This window comes from Mesoplodon mirus (assembly GCF_964341445.2).
Source record: "Mesoplodon mirus genome assembly, chromosome: 9".
Taxonomy (NCBI): domain Eukaryota; kingdom Metazoa; phylum Chordata; class Mammalia; order Artiodactyla; family Ziphiidae; genus Mesoplodon; species Mesoplodon mirus.
Window position 1 is genome coordinate 102,266,463 of NC_138985.1, and position 22,538 is coordinate 102,289,000.

At 47.5% G+C, this 22,538-nt stretch overlaps 1 protein-coding gene across 5 annotated transcripts in view; it reads right to left on the minus strand.

The window, feature by feature from the left end:
- Window positions 1-22,114, minus strand: part of DENND2A (DENN domain containing 2A) — a 102,378-nt gene extending 80,264 nt beyond the window's left edge. For 3 of the 5 annotated variants that reach the window (XM_082631692.1, XM_082631695.1, XM_082631693.1), the window contains exon 1: window positions 21,860-21,992. The gene's annotated coding sequence lies outside the window, so the exon portion shown is untranslated. Of the gene's footprint in view, window positions 1-21,859 lie in introns of all 5 variants that reach the window. The other 2 variants (XM_082631696.1, XM_082631694.1) reach the window with 1 other exon arrangement.
- Window positions 22,115-22,538: the final 424 nt, after the last annotated feature.

Below are 22,538 nucleotides of genomic sequence, written 5' to 3' on the forward strand. Positions count from 1 at the left end.
CGAAGACCCAACGCAGTCAAAAATAATAAATAAAATAAAATAAATTTTTATTTATTTTAAAAAATAAATTAATTAATTAAAAAAACAAAAAAACTACAAGCTTTTCAGCTTTAATGATTCTAATAGCTTAGTTTTATCAGCTTGTAAAGAGCAGACAACAAAACTGAGAAGAAACTATAACAATTACGGTAGAACAAAAGTAGTTATTTTCTCAACTGAGCATTTTTTTTTTGTCTGCACTACTTGCAGGATCTCAGTTCCCTGGCCAGGGAGTGAACCTGGGCCACAGCAGTGAAAGCCCAGAATCCTAACCACTAGGCCACCAGGGGATTCCCTAGGCATTCTTCTTACTAGCAAGCATACCCAGAAGGTGTTTGTTTTCAGAAAATATGTTGAGAAGGAAAAAACAAAACAAAACAGTGCACAATCACATAACACAACTCTTGCTGCATCTAACTGCTTAGTGAAGCTCTTTCCTGAGCCTCTTGATGCTTCATTTTCATTATCTTCAAACAAAAATAATTTTTAAAATTAAAACAGGCCACTCTAGTTCTCTACATAACAGCTTTTTGGGTGGACTATTTTCACAAAAACAGCAATATTTTCACATTTGGAAGACGATGGGGGATCCTGAAGCAGGTGAGTAACAACGGAAGCCAAAGGCTACATGCTGCCTCAGAACCACACCCGGGGGCCATATTTGGCAAAATCACAGCCTGCACTCTTAGACCAAATGCTTAAACAGTGCTTGCACGTGCCTGCACACCACGACCAGACCCCAGGTCCTCAGTACACACGCCAGGTAAAGCCTGTGGCAGAGCCAAGTTAATGGCTTTTCTGGTACAACCAAAGTCTTCCTATTTCTAGGAGTTCTGCTTTAAGCCCAGAAGATTCCCCCTTCAAATAAGCGTGTTCAAGGAATGTTTGTTGGGGCTTCCCTGGCGGCACAGTGGTTAAGAATCCGCCTTCCAGGGCTTCCCTGGTGGCGCAGTGGTTGAGAGTCCGCCTGCCGATGCAGGGGACACAGGTTCGTGCCCCGGTCCGGGAAGATCCCACATGCTGCAGAGAAACTAAGCCCACGCGCCACAGCTACTGAGTCTTCGCTCTAGAGCCTGCGAGCAACAACTACTGAGCCCGTGTGCCACAACTACTGAAGCCCGAGCACCTAGAGCCGGTGCTCCAGAAGAGAAGCCACCGCAATGAGAAGCCCGCGCACCGCAAAGAAGAGTAGCACCTGCTCGCTGCAACTAGAGAAAAGCCCGCGCCAAAAATAAATTTAAAAAAAAAAAGAAAAGAGATGTTTGTTGAATGAGCGAACACATATACCATTTTCTTATACTCAACAGATGACTGGATAAACAAAATGTGGTCTAGCCATACAAATGGAATATTATTCAGCCATTTAAAAAAATGAAGGACTATTACATGCTACAACATGATGAACCATAAAAAAATACTAAGTGGAAAAAAGCCCAGACAAAAGAAATATAGCATGATTCCATCTACATGAAATGTGCAGAATAGATAAATCCATAGAGATGGAAAGTATTGACAGATCAGTGTTGCCAGGGGCTGTGTGACGGGGAGTGGGGAGTGACTGCTAATAGGTATGGATTTTCCAGGGGAGGAGAGTGATGAAAATGTTCTAAAATTAGTGGTGATAGTTGCACAAAATAGTTAATAGGCTAAAAACACTTATAGTTGATATGCTAAAAACACTAAAAACTGTATATTTTAAAGGGGTGAATTTTATGGTATGTGAATTATATCTCAATAATGCTGTTATTTTTTAAATATTTACTTATTTATTTATTTAGCTGCTTGCACCGGGTCTTAGTTGCGCAGGCGGGCTCCTTAGTTGTAGCATGTGAACTCTTAGTTGTGGCATGCATGAGGGATCTAGTTCCCTGACCAGGGATCGAACCCAGGTCCCCTGCCTTGGGAACATGGAGTCTTAACCAGTTTGCCACCAGGGAAGTCCCCTGTTATTATTATTATTTTTTAATCAGCAGGGACAGCTGCTAAAAGTGAGGAGTGCTGGCCCCACCCCAGACTGAGTGAATCAGACTGCTAGAAGAGGGCCTATGAATCTGCATTTATAAGTTCCCCCGGGAATTCATAGGCTTAGAGTTGAACCCTAGAGTTTATTTTCCTGTCACTGGTATTGTCAGTCAGCAACCGATCTACTCTCCTTTGCCCTCTTCCTTTGTAAGGCAGTCTTTTACTCCAGTGTGTCTCTTTGTTCCTATTTTTCAGAGCATCTCTGACATCCGATGGAGGTGTTACCAGCACACAGTGAGTTGCTCCTGTCCCTCAAGCTCAGGTGTAAATGCTCCAAGATGCTGTTGCATAGATCGTCCCTACACAGGCAGGCTTCAACAGCAAGACTCGTTTTCACTCTAAGGAGTGGCCTCAAGACCGAGAGCATAATCTGAGTCATTTTAAGACTTTCTGTGAGTATGAATACCCACTTACTGACAATAATAGTTTCTTTGAACAACTTGATCAGTATTTTCTTGACCTACACCTGTCAGTTGTCTGACAAATGAAGCCACTGGGAATCTGTGGCTTGAGCAGCCTGAGGCTGTAGACTGGACCACACTTTTTGATGCTCCTGAGGCCAGAGATAGAGAAAGATTTTTATTATTCTCACTTTTCGTAAACCCAGGAAGGATTTTTTCACACCTGCAGAACAATCCTACATAGAGAGATGTATTTGGCCACCTTTGTAGGATGGAAACACATTTTTCACTTGACAATATTCGCAAATCATGTGTTTCCCCTCACTCACTTGCAGTGTGGAAATACTTCCATATGTTGCCTTTCGGTTCACCATTTTGTGGAGGATAAAAAGCAAGAAAGTACAATTAGGTGGCCATCTTGCATGTGAACACTAAACTACTGTGTATGTAAGGTTTTAGTGGTGTCAGCCCTCCCACGTTAATGCTTGATAACTACTAGAGTCACCTCTCTGGAAAAAGTTACCATGAGTTTGCCATAAATCATGAAAGGAGTTATGAGAGGTATGAAATATGCTAATACTGCCAAAATATGGTTTAAAAATCTGAATTCAGGTAAATAGTTCTTTTAAGTAAAAAAGTACACTTCCTTCTGTTTCTTTTAGGTATTACAGGTCACCAAACTTGGAGGAGTCAGGTTCTAACTTCTTTCAACTCTCAAACATTTAAACTTACTCCTCCTTCTCTCTGTTCTTGGCTAGGCCAGAAGCCACTTCTTATTTCTAACCTCTGCAGAAGTCAATGTCAATGCTCCTACCATTCTTCTGATGAGGAAATCAAACCAAGGGAAGTTAAGTCACTTGTCTAAGTACATATAACAACTCTTAAGTGGTAGAGCCAGGAATGAGTCTATGTTTTGAGCCCAAGCCTGGTGCTCCTTATACAGTATCACTGTGGCTTCATATTACATTTTCTAATCTAGACGAGAACTAGACTCTAGCTGATTATTTTTAGTGCTGTTCAGCTCTTCAAGATCAGCAATTGTTTTATTCTTTTACACCATGCTGAATTTCATAAACACTTGCTAATTGAGTGAGCTGGGAGGGAGACTGAAGGTTTTTTTGTGGGTCTCTCTTTTTATGGTTCTGTGATTAAACAGTTCTCTACTTTGGGAGTCTATCCTAAAGAATAATCCTAAATATGGAAAAATGTATACATAAATGTTCATAGCTATATTATTTATCATACGGAAAATTACAAATAACTCAAATGTCAAGCAATATAACGGTAGTATAAACTATAATACAGCTTTCAGTGAAATATTATATAGCAAATTAAATTATGTTTAAGACTACTACAATTCTATTGAGATAGAAAGTAGATTAGTGGTTGTCTAGGTTGGAAGTGGGTAGGTGGGGAAAATGGGGAGTGACTGCTAATGAGTATGCGGTTTCTTTCTGGAGTGATGAAAATTTCTAAAAGTGATTGTGGTGATGGTCGAACAACCCTGTGAATACACTAAAAACCATTAAACTGTACACTTTAAATGGGTGAATTGTACTATATGTGAATTATATCTCAATAAAGCTGTTATTTTTAAAAAGTAAATTAAAAAGTCAAGCTAAAAAAAAGAGACTATTGGAACTTCCCTGGCGGTCCAGGGGTTAAGACTGAGCTTCCACTGCAGGGGGCACGGGTTCGATGATCCCTGGTTTGTATGCGTGCGGCACAGCAAAAAAAAAAAAAAAAAAAAAAAAAAAAAAGACTATTACTAAATGGAAAAAATGCTCATGTTATAATGTTAGCCAAAAGGAACAGGATCCAAAAGCTTGCATACTGTATGAGTAAAACATGTTTTTAAAGGGGGCAGGGGGAATGAATCTATTCCTACTCAAAATCTCACACATAAGAAAATGACTGGAAGGAAATGTAACAAAGGATTAACAGTAGCTGTCATCGAGTAAGAATCTTGGAATTATTTTTTTCTGTTCTACTTATCTATATTTTCAACAACAAAAAATAGATTTCCAATTTTTTTGTAATAAGCATGCATTATTATTACTATCACAAATAACGGGAAAATATAAACTCAGCTGTTACCTGCGGGAGTCAGGGTCTGCCCTGTGGCGCCCCCAACAGGCCACATGGTCGCTCTGCAGCTACAACGACAGCTGCAGGGTATCGGGTCGGCTAAGCCCGTCACTCCACTACTTGTTGGGCTTTGCCACAGTATCTCCTGAACGAAAGGGTAAGTGATACTTTATTCTCATTTCCTCCTTTCCCTTAGTGACCACCAAGGCTTGGATCCTGGTCTCCAGTAACCACTTCCCAGTACAGATGTTCCCATGGGTTCAAAGAGAGATTATATGGGGACCTATGGCTAACAGGGAAATAGTCATGTAATTCATTCTTCCAACTAATAATTGTGTCTACATCACACAGGGAACTGAGTGAAGCTGGGAGAAATGTAAACTAAATCATTTACTTGCCCTCTGAGAGTTTTCATTCTCATACAGAAAATAAGATGCGCACGACAGTACCGTATTATATACTTGGAAGTTGCTAAGAGAGTAGATCTTAAATGTTTTCACCACACAAACAAAAAAAAGTTAACTGTGTGAGGGGATGGATGTGTTCACTAACGGTATATGGTAATCATGTCACAATATAAATGTATATCAAATCATCACGTGTACACCTTAAACTCACACAATGTTATATGTCAATTATATCTCAATAAAGCTGAGGGATGCAAACAAATGTCTTTAATACACAACACAATATGATAAGCAAAACAGGTGACAGAAGATTCCTTTGCGGATCTGGGCTCAAAGGGTGGGCTGAATTTCCTTTGGGGTGTATGGGTGAAAGGCATAGATGTTTGCATAATCTCAAAATGGCTAAATGCTTAAGGAAGGACAAACCACTGAATGAAAAGCAGCACTGATTCTGTAAGGAATTACACCCAACTGATTTGCTGGATTTCCTTGCAGGAGTCAATCAAGATGTGAACTAAGACAGAATCTGAACACAACTTGTATAGACTGCTGAAAGCTTTTACCAAGATGTTACCAGAAGCATGGCGACCTTAAATTTTTTAATTTCAAAATAATTTCAAGTTTATAGAACAGTCGCAAGAACAGTACAGAAAACTCATATACTCTTTAACTACATTCACCACGTTTTAATATTCTCTCTCAATTAAAGAGTATTCTAAAATGCTTTTGGAGCTTCAGGGAAAATGAGTGCTATCCAGCCACTAGAAGCCTTCAGTGCTCATGAATCTAAAAGAAAATAGAATCTTACAAAACCAGTTTAGTGAAGTAAGTAAGCACACCCAGGTCCAAAAGACAACTCAGCCCCAACCCACTCCTGACCCTCCACCAGGACCTCCCAGGAGGACACAGAACACTTTAAAACCAGATTACCAAACGTGTAAGAAGAGCTAGGAAAACACAGAACAATAAAAAAAAGCTGGGGGGCAGAGGTGACTGCCCCTACCAGATATTCAAACATACTATAAAGCCTCTATAATTAAAACAGTGTGGTACTGCCACAATAGATAAATAGACTGATAGAAGAGAAAGTCTAGACATAGGCCTAAGTACTCATAGAACTTTATATATGATCGAGGTGGCGTCTTAAATCACTAGGGAAAAGATGGACTTTTTAATAAATGGTGCTGGAATAACTGAATAGCCCCAAGATGTTCAAGTAAGATCACACTGTGAATCTGATGTGCCTGTAGCCCTGGTGAACTGAGAATGACTTGGGTCTTTCTCAGAGCCAGAAAACCAGCCGCAGGCAAGAACCAGCTCCACAGAGGGGCTGCAGCCCCTGACCAGTATCTGCCATATCCCCTAAAGAGCTTCAAATGCCCTCTGAACCTGCTGTGATTTGAACGCAATTTCAAAATTCTGATTTTCCCCCCTATGGCAGCCCTAGAGCTTATCACATGTTGGTACAGCACCTGATTTCTGCATCATACACACATTATAACGTATGTAAGCCCCCTGCCTCCTGCCAGTTTCCAGATGTAATTCTTGTTATGCTTATTTTTGAAGAGAAGATTAAGGTTCAGAGACTTGCCCAGGATCACAGTGTTTAAGGAGAATAGGGAATCTTATGATTTGTATCTTTCTACTCCGAATTCTATATTTCGCCCCCAAACCTTGTTATCTGTTCTCTTAGTACCTTCAACCAGAACCACCCGATCGACACCTCTCACAAGCCTGATGCAAGAATCTGCTACTCAGTGATGCCAGTACCCCTGGGGACAGTAACCTGAAGGCCTGACCCCCTTTCTTCCAAGGGCAGCAAGCAGGAAATAGCTTTCATTCATAACCTTTGGAAAGGCCAGGATAAGGAAATGAACACTGTTACATCCTATGACCTGTTAGGCACTGTATTAAGCACTTTACCAACATAATCTTAGAAATAACGCATCTCCCAAGAGAAATGAAGACATATATCCACATATGTTCTTGTATACTAACATTCAGAGCACATTACTCTTGATGGTCATACAGTGGAAACAGTCCAAATGCCATCGACTGATGAATAAACAAAATGTGGTATACCCATACAATGAAATAATATTCAGCCATCAAAGGAATGATGACACATGCTACAACATGGCTGAGCCTTGAAGACATTATGCTAAACGAATAGAAGCCAGTCACAAAAGGCCACATATTGTATAAGGCCATTTATATGAAATGTCTGGAACAGGACAGAAAGTAGACTGATGATTGCTTAGTGCTGGAGGAGATGGAGTGGGCGATGGGGGTGATGGCTAAGGGGTGTGGGTTTCTTTTGCCGTGTGATGAAAATGTTCTAAAATGTTCTAAAATTGGTGATGGCTGCACACTCTGTGAATATACTAAAAACCATTAAACTGTGCGCTTTAAATGGATGAATTTTTTTGGTATGCGAATCATACCTCAATAAAACTGTTACAAAAAAAGGAAGGGAGGGAGGGAGGGAGGGAGGAGGGAAGGAAGGAAGGAAGGAAGGAAGGGAGGAAGGGAGGGAGGGAGGGAGGAAGGAAGGGAGGGAGGGGGAGGGAGGGAGGAAGGAAGGAAGGAAGGGAGGGAGGAAGGGAGGGAGGAAGGGAGGGAGGGAGGAAGGAAGAGAGGGAGGGAGGGAGGAAGGAAGGGAGGGAGGGAGGGAGGGAGGAAGGAAGAGAGGGAGGGAGGGAGGAAGGAAGGGAGGGAGGGAGGAAGGAAGAGAGGGAGGGAGGGAGGAAGGAAGGGAGGGAGGGGAGGGGGGAAGGAAGGAAGGGAGGGAGGAAGGGAGGGAGGAAGGGAGGGAGGAAGGAAAGGAGGGAGGAAGGAAGGGAGGGAGGGGGAGGGAGGAAGGGAGGGAGGGGGAGGGAGGAGAGAAGGAAGGAAGGGAAGAAGGGAGGGAGGAAGGGAGGGAGGAAGGGAGGGAGGGAGGAGGGAGGAGGGAAGGAAGGAAGGAAGGGAGGGATGAAGGGAGGGAGGAAAGGAGGGAGGGAGGAAGGAAGGGAGGGAGGAAGGGAGGGAGGGAGGAAGGGAGGGAGGGAGGGGGAGGGAGGAGGGAAGGAAGGAAGGAAGGAGAGAAGGAAGGAAGGGAGGAAGGGAGGGAGGGAGGGAGGGAGGGAGGGAGGAGGGAAGGAAGGAAGGAAGGGAGGGAGGAAGGGAGGGAGGAAGGAAGGGAGGAAGGGGGAGGGAGGAAGGGAGGGAGGAAGGGAGGGAGGGAGGAAGGGAGGGAGGAAGGAAGGGAGGGAGGGAGGAAGGAGAGAAGGAAGGGAGGGAGGGAGAAGGAGGGGGGACAGGAAGGAGAGGGGTAGAAGAGACAGAGAGAGAGGGAGGGAGGGAGGGAGACAGCCTAAGCATCTGGCAGCATGTACCAGGTACACATTTGGAAGTTATAATAGTATCCCTGGGATTTTAAGAGATGTGTGTAGCCCCAAAGCCCTCGCTCTAGTACGCCATTACCTCCTTCACAAGCACTATCTCTAACAAAGTAGCGAGTGAATCTGAGGAACCAGGATTCTTATGAATACCGTGGTTAAGACAAATGAACACATAACGGTTACAGAAACATAACAGGTAGTAGATCTGACAGGCACTATCCAGGGCTTGCCTACCTCACAAAAAGGTCCCTTTCCTGAAAACTGCCCCTTCCCTCCTCCACGGAGGCCACAGAGACCCGGGCAGCCATGTTGGAATGAGGATCCCACCCCCAGCCACAGCTGATTGGCTCTAGAGGAGGCCTAACTCAAGTCGGGCCAATCAGGTTCTGCTTCCAGGTAGTGTGGCTGGAACACGGAAACATGGCGCTGTGAGGCTGCCATTTCTAGCCTGTGGACGCCTGTGGACGCCTGTGGACGCCTGTGGACGCCTGTGGACGAGGGAGCAGAGGGAGCTGGGCTGTGGGGGAGAAGAGTGACGCCGGCGGAAAGAGGGCTCTGCACTCCCTCAGTCCAATCCACGCTTAAGGCTAGGCTGCATTCCTGCCCGCGGGTTCCACGAGATATCTTTAGACCCTTGTTTGCTTAAGCAACCAAAAGAATCCCCACTAACACAGTGTCATGTTCAATCTATGTTCAACTACTTTCCCAAAACGAAAAAAGAAAGCTAGTGTGCGTGTGAGTTTTAAACATGAATCTGCACCCATATGGCTGAAGCTGAGCCAACTGCAGCTACTAAGGAAACCAAACCCCCATTAGGTTCGCCTCCAGCGTGGCACAGAAGGTTGTCTGTGATCTAATCATTCCTATTACCCTATTGAGAAGTCCCTTTCCCTTTCTGGGGAGAGTCATCATGACACTGGAGGTGCTGGGAACATGTGAAGTCTTAGTAAAGCCATGTCATGAGACCTAATCTTTCTAAGGACCTGAACAGCATATTATAAGCATTAGTACAGGAAGATCTGCTGAACTCTTGGATGAACTTAAATAGGACGTGGTATCAGAAGGTGTACAGTTTCTTTCCTTCCTTCCCAGTAAAACCTCCCTGAAAAAACTCTGGCCTTACACTGGGCCTCTTACAATGAGAGGTTACTGTGGGTAAATGAACAAATAAAGGAGTGCCTGCCTTCTTCAGCTCTTATTTGGATCTACAATATACGAGAAAGCAGATCTCGCATCTCTCCCACATACACCAGCAGGGACACATTTGAATAAAAAAAACATTTACAAGAGGTTGCATTGTCTGAACACCAGAAGAAGAGCTGAGCTGACAGTAGGAAAGGGATGGACGAATCCTTTTCCCATCCCTCTGTCTATTTATGGGAGTCATTTCCCTTCAGGAAATGCTGAGCCCCTTCTCCCAGGACCCTGTTGGGAGTGACGCCTGTGCTGGCTGACCCAGCCTTCCACATCCTCCTCCTGGCCTCGGCAGCTCTCCCCTCTTGACCCCCGTCAGTCAATGGGAAGCCAGCCTGTAAACGATGGTGCTTCTTAGAGTCCCCAGTCTATTGTGGAAATTCAAAGAGGAAAGGGGGAAAAAAAGGTACATAATGAAGCTAGAAAAGCCCCTGGCATGGAGAAGCTCCCAAATATGAACAGGCAAAGGTAGCAGGGAGGAAGTCAGAGCTGGAAATGACCACACTGTGGCCCAGGATTTTGTGGCTCACCTAGCTTCGGTCACCTGTCTGGGGGGGTGGCAGAGGCAGGAGCAGGAACCAAGGTTCCTGTCACCCCATCTGTCGACCCAAGGCTCATTCACCTCCTCTACACTCATTTCCCCTCCCTAGAAATATAGAGATGGACGTTTTTTTTTTTTTTTTTTTGTTACGCGGGCCTCTCACTGCTGTGGCCTCTCCCCTTGCGGAGCACAGGCTCCGGACGCACAGGCTCAGCGGCCATGGCTCACGGGCCCAGCCGCTCCGCGGCATGTGGGATCTTCCCGGACCGGGGCACGAACTCGTGTCCCCTGCATCGGCAGGCGGACTCTCAACCACTGCGCCACCAGGGAAGCCCGAGATGGACGTTTCTATAGAGAAGCTATCCCAGGAAAACCTGGGTCCACTAATTACATATTCTTCTTTTCTTCCCTTTTCTTCCTTTCTGTCAGATAGGAGCCCACCTTTTCAGAAACCTGGAGAGAATTCTGGGGTTAGCCCTGGCCACCCCAAACTGAAGTTCTTCCTCTCTCCTCTGAATTTCTCTGGATATTTTTAACTTATCTACATTTGGTAGTCCTACTAAATGTGCATAACCATGTGGTATCTCTTTCATGGTTGGCTTTGATTGTTATTTATATGTTATTTATTTAAGATTTCACACAGTTATTTTTTTAATTTTAAAATTTATTTATTTTTGGCTGTGTTGGGTCTTCATTGCTGCACACAGGCTTTTCTCTAGTTGTGGCGAGCAGGGGCTACTCTTCATTGTGGCGCATGGGCTTCTCATTGCGGTGGCTTCTCTTGTTGTGAAGCACGGGCTCTAGGTGCGTGGGCTTCAGTAGTTGTGGCACATGGGCTCAGTAGTTGTGGCGCACGGGCTTAGTTGCTCCGCGGTATGTGGGATCTTCCCAGACCAGGGATTGAACCCATGTCCTCTGCATTGGCAGGCGGATTCTTAACCACTGTGCCACCAGGGAAGTCCCAAGATTTCACATAGTTATGTTTGACACCTCAAATTAAACTGCAACAATGAACGAATGATTAACATTTATCGAACACTTAATATTTTCTAGGCCAGATTCTACACAGATTGTGTCACTGAGTCCTCACATCAAGCCTACAATTGCCTCCCCTTTACAGATGTGGAAAGCAAGGCCTGGAGAGATGAACTTGTCCCAAGGCCACATGGATGCTGAATGAATCCAGGTGGTCAGATTCAAGTCCAGGTGCCTAATGCCAAGTTGAGTGCCTTGGGGGCAAGGCAAGGGGCCTTCCCCTCCCGGATATAGACTAGCTACTCGGGGAGTTGTTACAATTGGGTTTTATTCACCCCCTCCCTCCTCTCCAGGCACACCGTGGCACCAGGGCACCACCTGGCCAGCCCTCCACTTCCAGAGGCAGCCCTTGGGCTGCCATTTTGGGGTTTGTTTTTCCCCCTGAAGGGTTTCCTCATGTTCTTTTAACCTGGCCTCACTGACAGGTAGTACTGAGGAGGGGGAGAAGGGTCCCCTGTGGCATCTGTCCTGGGTCCTGGCCTCCGGACACCTGGAAGCTCACAGCACACCAGAAGCAGCCACTTGCAGGGGATGCACCTGAAGGCCGTACTGTATTTGCTTCCCGGCAGCCCTCCCTGGCTCCAGCTGTGCTGCCCCAAAGTCCTCACTCTCCACCTCCGCTCCCCTCGCCTTCCTGCCCTCCTCTTCCCTTCCTCCCCCTCAGACCCTTTCCCACCCTCTTTTGCTGGCTTCTGTTCTCTTTCTTTCCATGAGCAGAGAGTTTCCAGCCTGGCTCCCGGCCAGCACATTTGGACAAAAGGCAGCAGTCTTGGAGGGAGACGTCATCTCCCATCCCCTTTCCCGGGGCCAGCACCGTGGCTCCCCGAGCCCAGAGAGGGAGCAGGGGGCTGCGGCCATTCCTGCCCTGCTCCCAGTTCTGGGAACGAGCTTGAGATGGCACATCGTGGGTGTGAAAAGCAAAGGGTTTGGAAGCAGACAGACCCAGATGCAAATTCCAGCTCTGAAGCCTGCGAGCCGTGGGACCTTGGGCAAGTTACTTTGCTAAGCCTTAGTTCTCGCCTCTGTAAAACGGTGACAGAAGCGAGAAAGGCTCGCTTTGAAAGGCTTATAGGAGATCGCAGCTGTAAAACTTCCGGCACAGTGCGTGTCCTGTAAGAAGTGCTCAACACGGCTTCTGTTATTATGAACCGAACTTAACTCTGCCAAATAATCCAAGTAAAAATACAGGACTTTGTTATAATCATCATCATCCACCTGCTCAACTCGTCTGCAAGGCTGCTTACCCAGCTTCAATTGTTTGCAAGTGTGGTACAGCTGTAAGACCTCTCAAACATATCATTACTGTTACAATGTAATCTGTAAAAGTCGGTTTTGAAATCGGATAAGGAGCTGACCCTCTTCCCTTTTCAGTAGAGTCAGTGCTCAGCCTTGATGCCAGACGTGAACGGGAGGAGGGGCCCACACCAATCTGCAGGGCCTGCTCGCCCTGACTCCTCTTCCCTCCCACCCTGTTTTTTGGCTTCTTATAAGCTGAGGCCCTGTTTCTGTTTGTTTACTATCTGTGCTTGGTGTTTTATACTTAGAAGTTGCACAACGCCTGGGAATGTGCTTGGTTTTATTTAGCTAAGCTTTGAGATATGGGCAATGGTCTTTCCCCTATGATTTTATTTAGCTAATCTGAGCCAGCATGGATGGATTTGAAATTAATTAGTAAGATTAATCAAGGAGCTGAGTACTCAGTGTGAGGTGCTGCTGGGAAATTCACAATACATACAATGGTCCCTGCCCTAGAGCCAGGGATAAAAGATGCAAACCCGATCAACCACTACAACTGTTCAAGACGAAAAGACAAGAGCAGTCCAGGGAATGCCTGACAACACGTTTAACAAAAACCACAATGTGAAAGTGGCTTAGGGACTAAATTCAAACTACAGTGGTAAATGTTATGAAGTAAATAGAACTGGAGGAATTTAGAGGCGGACAACGAAAGTCAGGAGTCGTGGACTGCTTCAGAGAAGAGGTAGAATCTGGTGGCCCTTTGATAGACTGGGTTCCGACAGCTGGGAGAGTGTTTAGGCGAGGCCAGGGCATGAGGAAAAGGAGACGATGCACTCTGCCCCAGACAAGGCTGATGGCGGGACAGCCACTCTGGGACGTGTGATGGGGAAACACGGAGAGGAGGATGGAAGGGGCTGGCGGATGAGACTTGGAGACGTTCTGGAATCAGAAAGAGGAGGTAAGGTTGGCTCTCTGTGGAACATAGAGAGGAGACGTGGTGAACATACGTGTTCTTTTTGTACATTCAAGAGGGAATGTGTAGGGACTTCCCTGGTGGTCCAGTGGGTAAGCCTCCACGCTCCTAATGCAGCAGGCCCAGGTTCGATCCCTGGTTGGGGAACTAGATCCCGCATACATGCCGCAACTAAGGAGCCCTCGAGCCGCAACTAAGACCCAGCGCAACCTAAATAAATAAACAAATAAATAAATAAATAAAATTTAAAAACTAATAAATAAAAATAATCTTTAAAATAGACCTTTTAAAAAAAAAGAGGAAACGTGTAAAGCAGGCAGTCAGAGGTAGAGATCTAAGAGTCTGGCGAAAGCACAACCCTGGAGGTGTAAACTGGGGACGCAGCTGAAGAACCAGTAAGCGTGAACGAGCTCTCTTGAGGAAGTGAAGCAAAAGAAGAGAGTGAAGAATTGAGGTGTAGGGGTGACTCTCACTTTGCCCCTGTTACCCAGCTCTTGACTCAGTTCTTTTTAATGTTTCTTCATCCGGGCCTTCCAACCGAACAGGGAGGTCTGATGGCAGAACACCTGCATTGGGCTTCCTTTTATTCCTCTGCAATGTCTAGATCAGATCGTGGTCTATCGTGGGTGTGGTATGAATGCTTGTTGAATGAGAAGAAGAAAAGGAAATCAGTGAAGATGTCCTTTTCCAAAGACAATTAGGAATTAGGACAACCCAGGTGCTGTGGTGTCTCAGGGGAGGAGATTCTTCAAATCACTTCACAAAGGTGGGGCTCGGACACCAGCCAATCGCAGTGGCCTTACTGTTGACCCTTTAATGGCTGGATCTGGTCTAGGGGCTCCCAGGATTGTGGGACACTGGGAGTGACTATTAACCAACCAGTAGAGAAGCATTTCAGCGTTTTGACAAGTGGCATAGATGTGTCACCATACCAGTTTTATATCGACTGTGACCCGGGTCAGGAGAGTTGCATAGATTGGGAAGCTCAAAAACAGTGAGAACAGCAAACTAGCTATTCAATGAGTGCATCATGAGTAACGGGATAGAGTCTCCACAGATGGTTAGGGATGGAGGCCAGACCTCAGGGATGTGAAGAGGAGCTTGTGGACCTGCCCCAGGAGCTCTTGAAGGTGCTCCGTCTCCCCGTCCTGAAAGCAGCATTCCCCTTCTCTTGCCCTCCAGTCAACAGGCAGCCTGAACCTGGGCTGTGTGTGTGCCTGGAAGCAGCCTCTGACTCTTTTCCCTGTTGCTCTTCCCCCTGTCCTAGGCCAGGGATCTTGACTGACCTGCCTTCAGGTGAAAGGAGAGCCTGGAACAGGAGCCTCTCTTGACTCTGCAGTGCCGGAATCTCCAAGTCTTATCGTTTTGGGAGGCATCAAGGAGCCTCTCCTCTCTGATGTTTTTCTATCCCATTATATGCATCAGTTTGGCTGGTGGGTAAACAGAACACTGGTCCCTTTTTGATGTCCTGGGAGCTTGTGTATGTTTGTTGATTGTCACAAACGCAGATAATGAAATGGACCAGATGTAAAGGATGTCAGGCTGCCAGGGAGATATACTTGGGGTTGGATGACCACACACTTCATTTCACATCTGAACAACTCTCACCTCCAGCTCAGAGTATCAAATGGAGAAATCCCTCTGAGCCCCCAGTGAGCTAGAGACGTTGCCCTGGCAGAAGCCCAGTGCACCGGCAAGCTGCTTTGGTGGGAAGCTCCACCGTGTCTTCCCAGCCACCCCCTGACCAAGTCTGTGGCTGAGAAACTGGTCCCACTCCAGCTGTAGGGGATGCAAGTTCTATGTCTCACGCTGTCCCATTGCTCCTGCCCAGTGACCAAATTCGTGCTCTATGGCTTCTCCCCCAGCTAACATCTCTCCTGACCACGCAAGGTCAGTTTTAATCCTGATTTGCGGTGTGATTCCATACAAATACCTCTGCTCAGTCATCCGGGGCGGTGGCGCCTGTATTTCCCAGGGACGTGAGAAGCACAAATGAAATTATAGAAATGTCCTGCTTTAATGGTTTCAGTTTGCTGGGGAAAGGCAGTTGTTACTTTTCCCAAGGAGAGCTGCGGGGAGCAGGGAAGTGGGGCCTGTCTCCTCTGACTCGTTTAGTGGGAATGAGTTGACACACAGCACTGGCTTAGCCACCTGGCCCCCTCCTCCTTCCCTGTACTCAGACCTCTACTCTGGGGGGCTAAGAAAGGCTGGGGTCAGAGGGATGGCACAGAGCCATGTCCCTAGGTCAATGCACCTGGACCAGCAGGGACAATGGATGGGCATGTCCAATGCTTCACCAGGTGGCAGTTTGCAGGAACAGTCCCAGGAGAGGCCTGCTGTATATCAATTACCTTTCATGCTCCCTTTTTACTTTACAAGTGTCGCACTTTGTATATATGGTTACCCTATCCATTATCCACAGTGGATTTGCAGAGAACTTAGGGCTAAATCAAATTCAACCCTATGACATCTTCCCTTCTGAAAAGTGAGGAAGAAAGAAGGAGAAAGAGGGAGACACTTTGGATTATTTCCCTGAGTTGGCTCTTGTGTATAACCCAGCCCACTGATCCCAGGTTTCAGCCTACACACTTATGTGAAATCGTGGTTACATGGGATCAAGATTTTGGGTACACGAAACCAACAGCAAGAGACAATATTGGGACAGTTTGTTGGATGACAATCTATAAACCATAAAAAATTTCTTAGAAGCTCTAGTTTTAATATGTTGCCTTTTTAAATTTAACAAAACTCAATAGATTGTCTCTATGAATTACCACACTATGAATTTTAATTTTCATATCATCTTAAATAGAAATTCATAGTAAATTCAGTGGGGAACTAGGGTGGGGACACTTGGGTTAGGGGAGAGAGAAGTAATAATATTTTACAATTTTTTTAAGACTGAGTATCAGAATCTCATTTTTAAAACATCCGTTACTGGGCACAGATATATTCAATATGCATTTGGCTTTGAAATCTTTTAACCTAGCAATTCCACTTCCGGGAATTCATCTGATAGAAATGTTGGAACGAGTGCTGGGGAGCCTTAGCAGTGGCTAAAATCAGAAACAACTAATTGCTCATCAATAAATAATGTGTTAAACAAATGAAATCGATCCATACAAAGGAAGACTAGGCAGCTGTTAGAAAGGAGAGAACTATGTATGTCCCACATAGAATTATTCTCACAAAATACTGTTCAGTTATGATAGCATGCTTCCATTTTTGTAACAAGCAAACAAACAAACATGTTACATGTAAAGAAAAGAAGTCTAGGGGGATTTGGTACATACACCGAACAGTGATGGCCTCTGAGGAGGGAGTCAGTATGGGGAAAACTTTCATTTTTCATTGTGTTCTTTTTATGTATTGTTCAAATGTTTTATAACAAGGATAACTTTCATATTTACATATAAATATATATGTGTATATAAATGTATATAAAAGTAATCTTAAAATTTTAAAGCACACTTTTAAAGAAAACAAAACAAAAGGAAATGTGTTTGATACTCTGCTTGAACTGGTCTGACAGCCCTCCTGATAAGACACGCAGCCCTTGGAAGGCCTGGGTACCATGGAAGAACAGTCACGGTCACGGTCACGGTCACGGTCACAGCTTCCTGTCCTGACCCCATTCTCCAGCTCAATCCTGCTCTCATTTCCTTCTGAAGGGAAGCATGGAACCTCCTGGTTCCCGAATACAGAGGGAAGCTAACCTCTTCCCTAAGCTTGCTGCGAGGGTGACTCACCCCTTCTTGCCCTAAGGCTGGGGGCGGGGGAAACCATAGCTTGGCTTTTAGTAGTTTAGCCAGTTGGAAAAGGGGGTCTCGGGCTCATCCCTCTTTCAACCAACCACAGGCCAAGGATGAACGTGTCAAAGAGAAGCCAAAGAGAAAGCAATTCTGGGCTCCAGCTGGCAGGGGCTTAACTTCTAGCCAAACTGAGTTTGGATAAATTTTGCCCAAATCAGACAATGATTTTATCACGAGGGGAAAAGATGGTCTGACTTTGGCTTCCCGACATATTGCTGTCTTTTGGATGTCAAATGTAGAGAACTCGGCTCTCTACATTTGTCAAATGTAGAGAATCACTCGCCTCAGTTCCAGCCACTGACTTGCCTCCTATCATTAAACGGGCAGTGGTGCCTGTGAGTCCCTCTGTTGGGTGGCCAGTGCAGGGGTTTCAAAGAGAGCCCAGGGTACCTGTGACAGCTGTCTGGTTCTGGTGAAGGAAGAAGGGACCATGCCTGGACACAGGAAACTGGGAGTGACATGAGGCACAGCAGGGGTCTTTGTCACTCGTGAGTAACTGTCAGACATTCCACAGACCCTCAGGAAGCAAAATAAGGGGGCTGGATTCCAGAGATAGTGGGGGAGGATGAGTCAACTTTGCCCACAGCCAAAGAAGTAACTGCCCGCGAGGTATATTTGAGGGTTGTTGGGAAAGCCATGGAGCCTCAAAATATTTCCCCTGTTATCCTGTCAGAGTTACTGAAATTCAACTCTTAGAGATTCACTCCTTTTGACTGAGACTTTAGGCAAGTTAAATTGCAAATGAATTCTCCCGGCTTCTTTCCAATCGGGAAGACAGAGGTCAGAGAACACATACACTTGAATATCAGGAGGGAAGTAGAAAGAAAACTCAGAGGCTCAGCGCTCAAAGAAGATAGACCTATGTGGGTCCTAGGCAAAAAGAGAAAGGTTCTGAGGCTCTTCAGTTTTGGCTATGGTGCAGCACTGCATATGATAGTATTAGACCAGACAGATCTAACTGTAGAAGGCTTGTAATTATGCTTTTAGAATTTCTGTTCAAAAAAAGTGCTTCATACACATACACACAAAACTTCACATAAATGTGCTTGTTACTAGCCTCCTTATCAGTATCTGCTCAAGACGGCTTTAGATCTTAATGTTGAAGGCTGACTAGCCAATTGATTTCATTGTAACAGGCTTCCAAATTTTAAATTCTATGGGGTCCTTGCTTTTGGAATCTGAGGTTTCTGCCCCCTGCTGTAATGAGCCCTCTAGGTGATTGTTAAAGCAGCTGCTCTCAATCTTGGCTGTACCTTAAAATCACCTGGCACCTTATAAAAATACTGACGCCCAGGGCCCTTTCTCAGAGATTTTGATTTACTTGGCCTGGGGCAGAGCCCAGGCATCACTTGTTTAAAAATGCCCCCTGACCCCAGCATTTAAATGTATGTGTTCTCTGGGTTTAAAATGCTAAGAACTGTGATGTGGAGGCATCATGGAGTAGATTATCACAACTATTCAGTGTTAAGACTTCTACAGCTGGCAAGAAGTGGTTTAAACTTCGGAGGGCACATCAGAAATGCATTGACATAGGGCTTCCCTGGTGGCGCAGTGGTTAGGAACCCGCCTGCCAATGCAGGGGACATGGGTTCGAGCCCTGGTCCAGGAAGATCCCACATGCCTCGGAGCAGCCAAGCCCGCGAGCCACAACTGCTAAGCCCGCACGCCACGACTGCTGAGGCCCGCACACCTGGAGCCCGTGCTCCACAACGGGAGAGGCCGCCGCAGTGAGAAGCCTGTGCAGCGCGGTGAGAAGCGGCCCCTGCTCGACACAACTAGAGAAAGCCCGCGTGCAACAACGAAGACCCAATGCAGCCAAAAATAAATAAATACATAAATAAATAAATTTATTTTTTAAAACTCCTTTAAAAAAAAAAGAAGAAATGCATTGACATAGATTCTGCAGATTCACCCTTCTGCAGAAACCAACGGGAAGGGCCTGGTCAGGAGATGTGCGACTGAGTGTAGAACCTTACCTCCCAGCCCTCACTCCCGGTTCTCCTGCAACATTCCTTATGTTGCAGCGAAGAAGTTTCCCACCCTCCCTGACCTCAGTAGAATGGATCTCTGGTGTCTTGAGTCCCACCCTTTCCCCACCCCTAGAAGCAGCCTTAACATCACGTCTGAGGGCAGAAAGACCTGGATCACTAGGGGAAGTGGACCCACCCAGCTGAATGGAATCCTGAAATGCTCTTCCCATTCTCTGTTTCTCTTTAGTCAGGATTTCCGATGGCAACCCTCCCAATACTCTGCCTTACCAGACCCCTGCTCCAGACCAGTCTCAGCCCACCTGTCTGTGGGCTATACTAGGATGTGCCTGCTTCCCCCTTCATGGTGGGCACCCGGGGTGCTGTGCTCTCCACATTCATCAAAGTAGGTATCACCTCTTCCTACACGTGAGAGCCCATGGGCTCCTCCATATAGGATTCCCCAGGCCCTCACTGCCCTGCATCACGACGGCCCACAGGCCTGAGCTGGCACTCAGCCCCCCACAGAAATGCAGTATGTCCCCAAGTCATAACAGGAAGATGATATAGGAAGAGAGTCATGTGGAATTTTATCTTCCCATCTTTTGTAACACTGACCATGAAGTTTCTTTTTCTATGTCACTCTTTAGTCTTTACACAAACTGCCACATGACAAATTCCCAGTTGAGTTCAATTCCAGGAAAAAATTTGTGCTGAATTTGTGTGCTTTCTCTTGTCTAAAATCCAAAACTGTGCAATCTAGTGTATTTTTGTTTGTCTCTAAGCTGCCAGAAAACTTATAGCCAAATTCATTGTCCAAGTGTTGTAATCTGCTAAATTCAGGCCATTCAAAATATTCATTCCTTTTGCTTTGCTTTGCTTTCTTCTGAGCCTTTCTGCATTTAGTTCTAAGTTATCTGACCCTGTGCCTAAGTCTGTCACCAGGTCCCACCTCTCTATCTCTTGGCTCTTTCCATCCCACGTCACCACTGCCGTCATCCTGCGCGTCAGTAACTACAGCCTGGGTGCTGCAAGGCCTTGGTCTCATGCTCCTCTGAGCCTCCACCCAGCAAGCAGAGTGAGCTTTCTAAGATACAGCCCAATCCCATGGCCCCTGCTTCAGCGAGAGCCTTCTTCCCTCTGGGAACTGCAACCATGAATTCTCCCCACACTCGCCTGTCCTCCTCCCTCCCGCTTGGTGATTTTGCACACGCTGTTCCCCTCAGCCTGAAACAACCTTCTCTGCTTTGCTGTCTTGGTGAAAAGGTTTTCAGGGCTCAGCCTGACCTTACCTATTCTGTGGGTTTCCCCTGAGCTGGGCAGCCCTGCTCTGGTTTCCCCTAGCACACAGCACGCATGGATGGCCGGGCCAGATGCAGACGGTAGTTAATTTTTTGTTTGACTGCCCAGCAAGGATGGTGAGTGCCTGGAAGGAAGGGAGATATCTTATTCATCTCTCTGTCCCTAATGCCTAGTAAGTCGATCTGTAGAACCGTTAAGTGAATGAATGCACGACACAGGCAGGGTTCACCTCTTCCGGAATAGGAGGACTGAAGGCCAGGCTTTACACTGCCCTTCCTGAGAACAGTTACTGTTTGCGCTTGACTTCTTGTAGACTTCTGCTCATCCTAGGCGGCCCATCCCAAAGAGGGTCAACTCCACTCCTTTGGTGTGTTTGATACTTGATGGTGCAAGCAGAAAGGATTTTGTTCTTTTTTTTTTTTTTTTGCGGTACGCGGGCCCCTCACCGCTGTGGCCTCTCCCGTTGCGGAGCACAGGCTCCGGATGCGCAGGTCCAGCGGCCATGGCTCACGGGCCCAGCCGCTCCGCGGCATGCGGGATCCTCCCGGACTGGGGCACGAACCCACGTCCCCTGCATCGGCAGGCGGACTCCCAACCACTGCGCCACCAGGAAAGCCCTGTTCTTTTCTTTTATGTAGTAACCACTGCAGGTGTAAGAGTTTAATAGCAAAATTACTGCAGAGTGCCTATTATAACCCTGGGGCTGTTATTACTCTGTCATTCAGAACACTAGAGAAGTTGCATTCCTGAAGCGCATCTCAACACCAGCTAGAACTTCGTCTGCTCCTTCCCCAGCACCAGCTGGCTAAAAACAAAGTCAGTGCACTTCCCTTATCCCAATCTCTGCCCCTGGAGGCAATGTCCGGCTTTTCCACCCGATACCCTCAAGGACAGGATTCCTCCCGCTGAGGTCCACCTCTCCTCAGTGGATTGAAGCCAGTTCCCTGTGACCCTCCTAAATATCATTATATCCTGTGTTAAGAGACTACCCCTGGGCTCCATCTGGTCCCAACTCCATCCTGAGGGGAAAGTGGGAGAAATAAGATCATGCAGTCATCTTTACCTCCCTGTTTTCTCAACACTGCAAATTTCTTTCGGTAAACACACACACACACACACACACACTCTCTCTCTCTCTCCCGCGCCCCTGGGACAAGCACGGCGCAGGGCGGGGGCTCTGCCCGGTTTCTGCAGGTTTCCCAGGCGCGGGACCACGGCCTCCCGAGTTCCCGGAAGGACGTCCGGACAGCACTTTGCTCCAGTCCCACAGGTCGGGCTCAAGCGCCTCGGTCCCCACGTCCGCACACGGGAAACCCAGTCTTTGGTCTGCAGAGAGCCACTTCCCAGCTCCGGGTTGGGGCAGCTCCGGCCGTCTCCTCTCTTACCCACACCCCCGCGCGTCCACTCCTCGGTCCCCCCCGCGCGTCCCCTCCTCGGTCCCCCGGCTCGGCCCTACCTCCTGGCGCGCCGACGCTCCGTGGGCTCCGAGGCGCAGCTCGGGGGCGCCCGGGCGGGCGGGGGCGGCGGGCGGCGAGGGCCCGGGGCGCCATGGCCCGCAGCCCCCCGCGCTCGTGTCGGCCGGGCCTCTCCCGGCGCCCTCCGCTCGCGTCCCCGCCGCCCGGCCGCCGCTGTGGGCGAGTGGAGGGCGGGCTCGGCCGGCGGCCCCTTCCTCTCCCCCGGTGGCGCGGCGGCTCTGAGCCGGGCCGCTCGCCCCGCCGGCCCCCGCCCGCCGCCGCTCAGTGAGCTCATCCGCAGCTGGCGGGCGCCCGGCCCGTTGCCACGACAACGCCTCTCCCAGGGCCGCGCGGACTCGAGCGGCTCCAGTAAACAGGACCTTCTGCCGGACTCTTCCCTTCGCCCTTTTTGGGGGGTGGGGAGATGGCGGCTTAACCCTTTTTTTGCTGGAGACCACCGAGTGGCAGGCTCCCTCTCCGCCGGGCCCGGGGTTTATCCGCGCGACGCGCTCAGCCGGCGACTGAGACCTTGAGATAGATGCACCGGAGTGGCGGCGACACTCCCGGCCCTCAATTCACTCCAGTCTTTTAACGCGTTTATGGGGCACCTACTAGGGCTCAGGCGCAGGGCTGGGGGCTGGGACACCCTAGGCAACGAGTCAGCCACCACCCTTGCCCCTT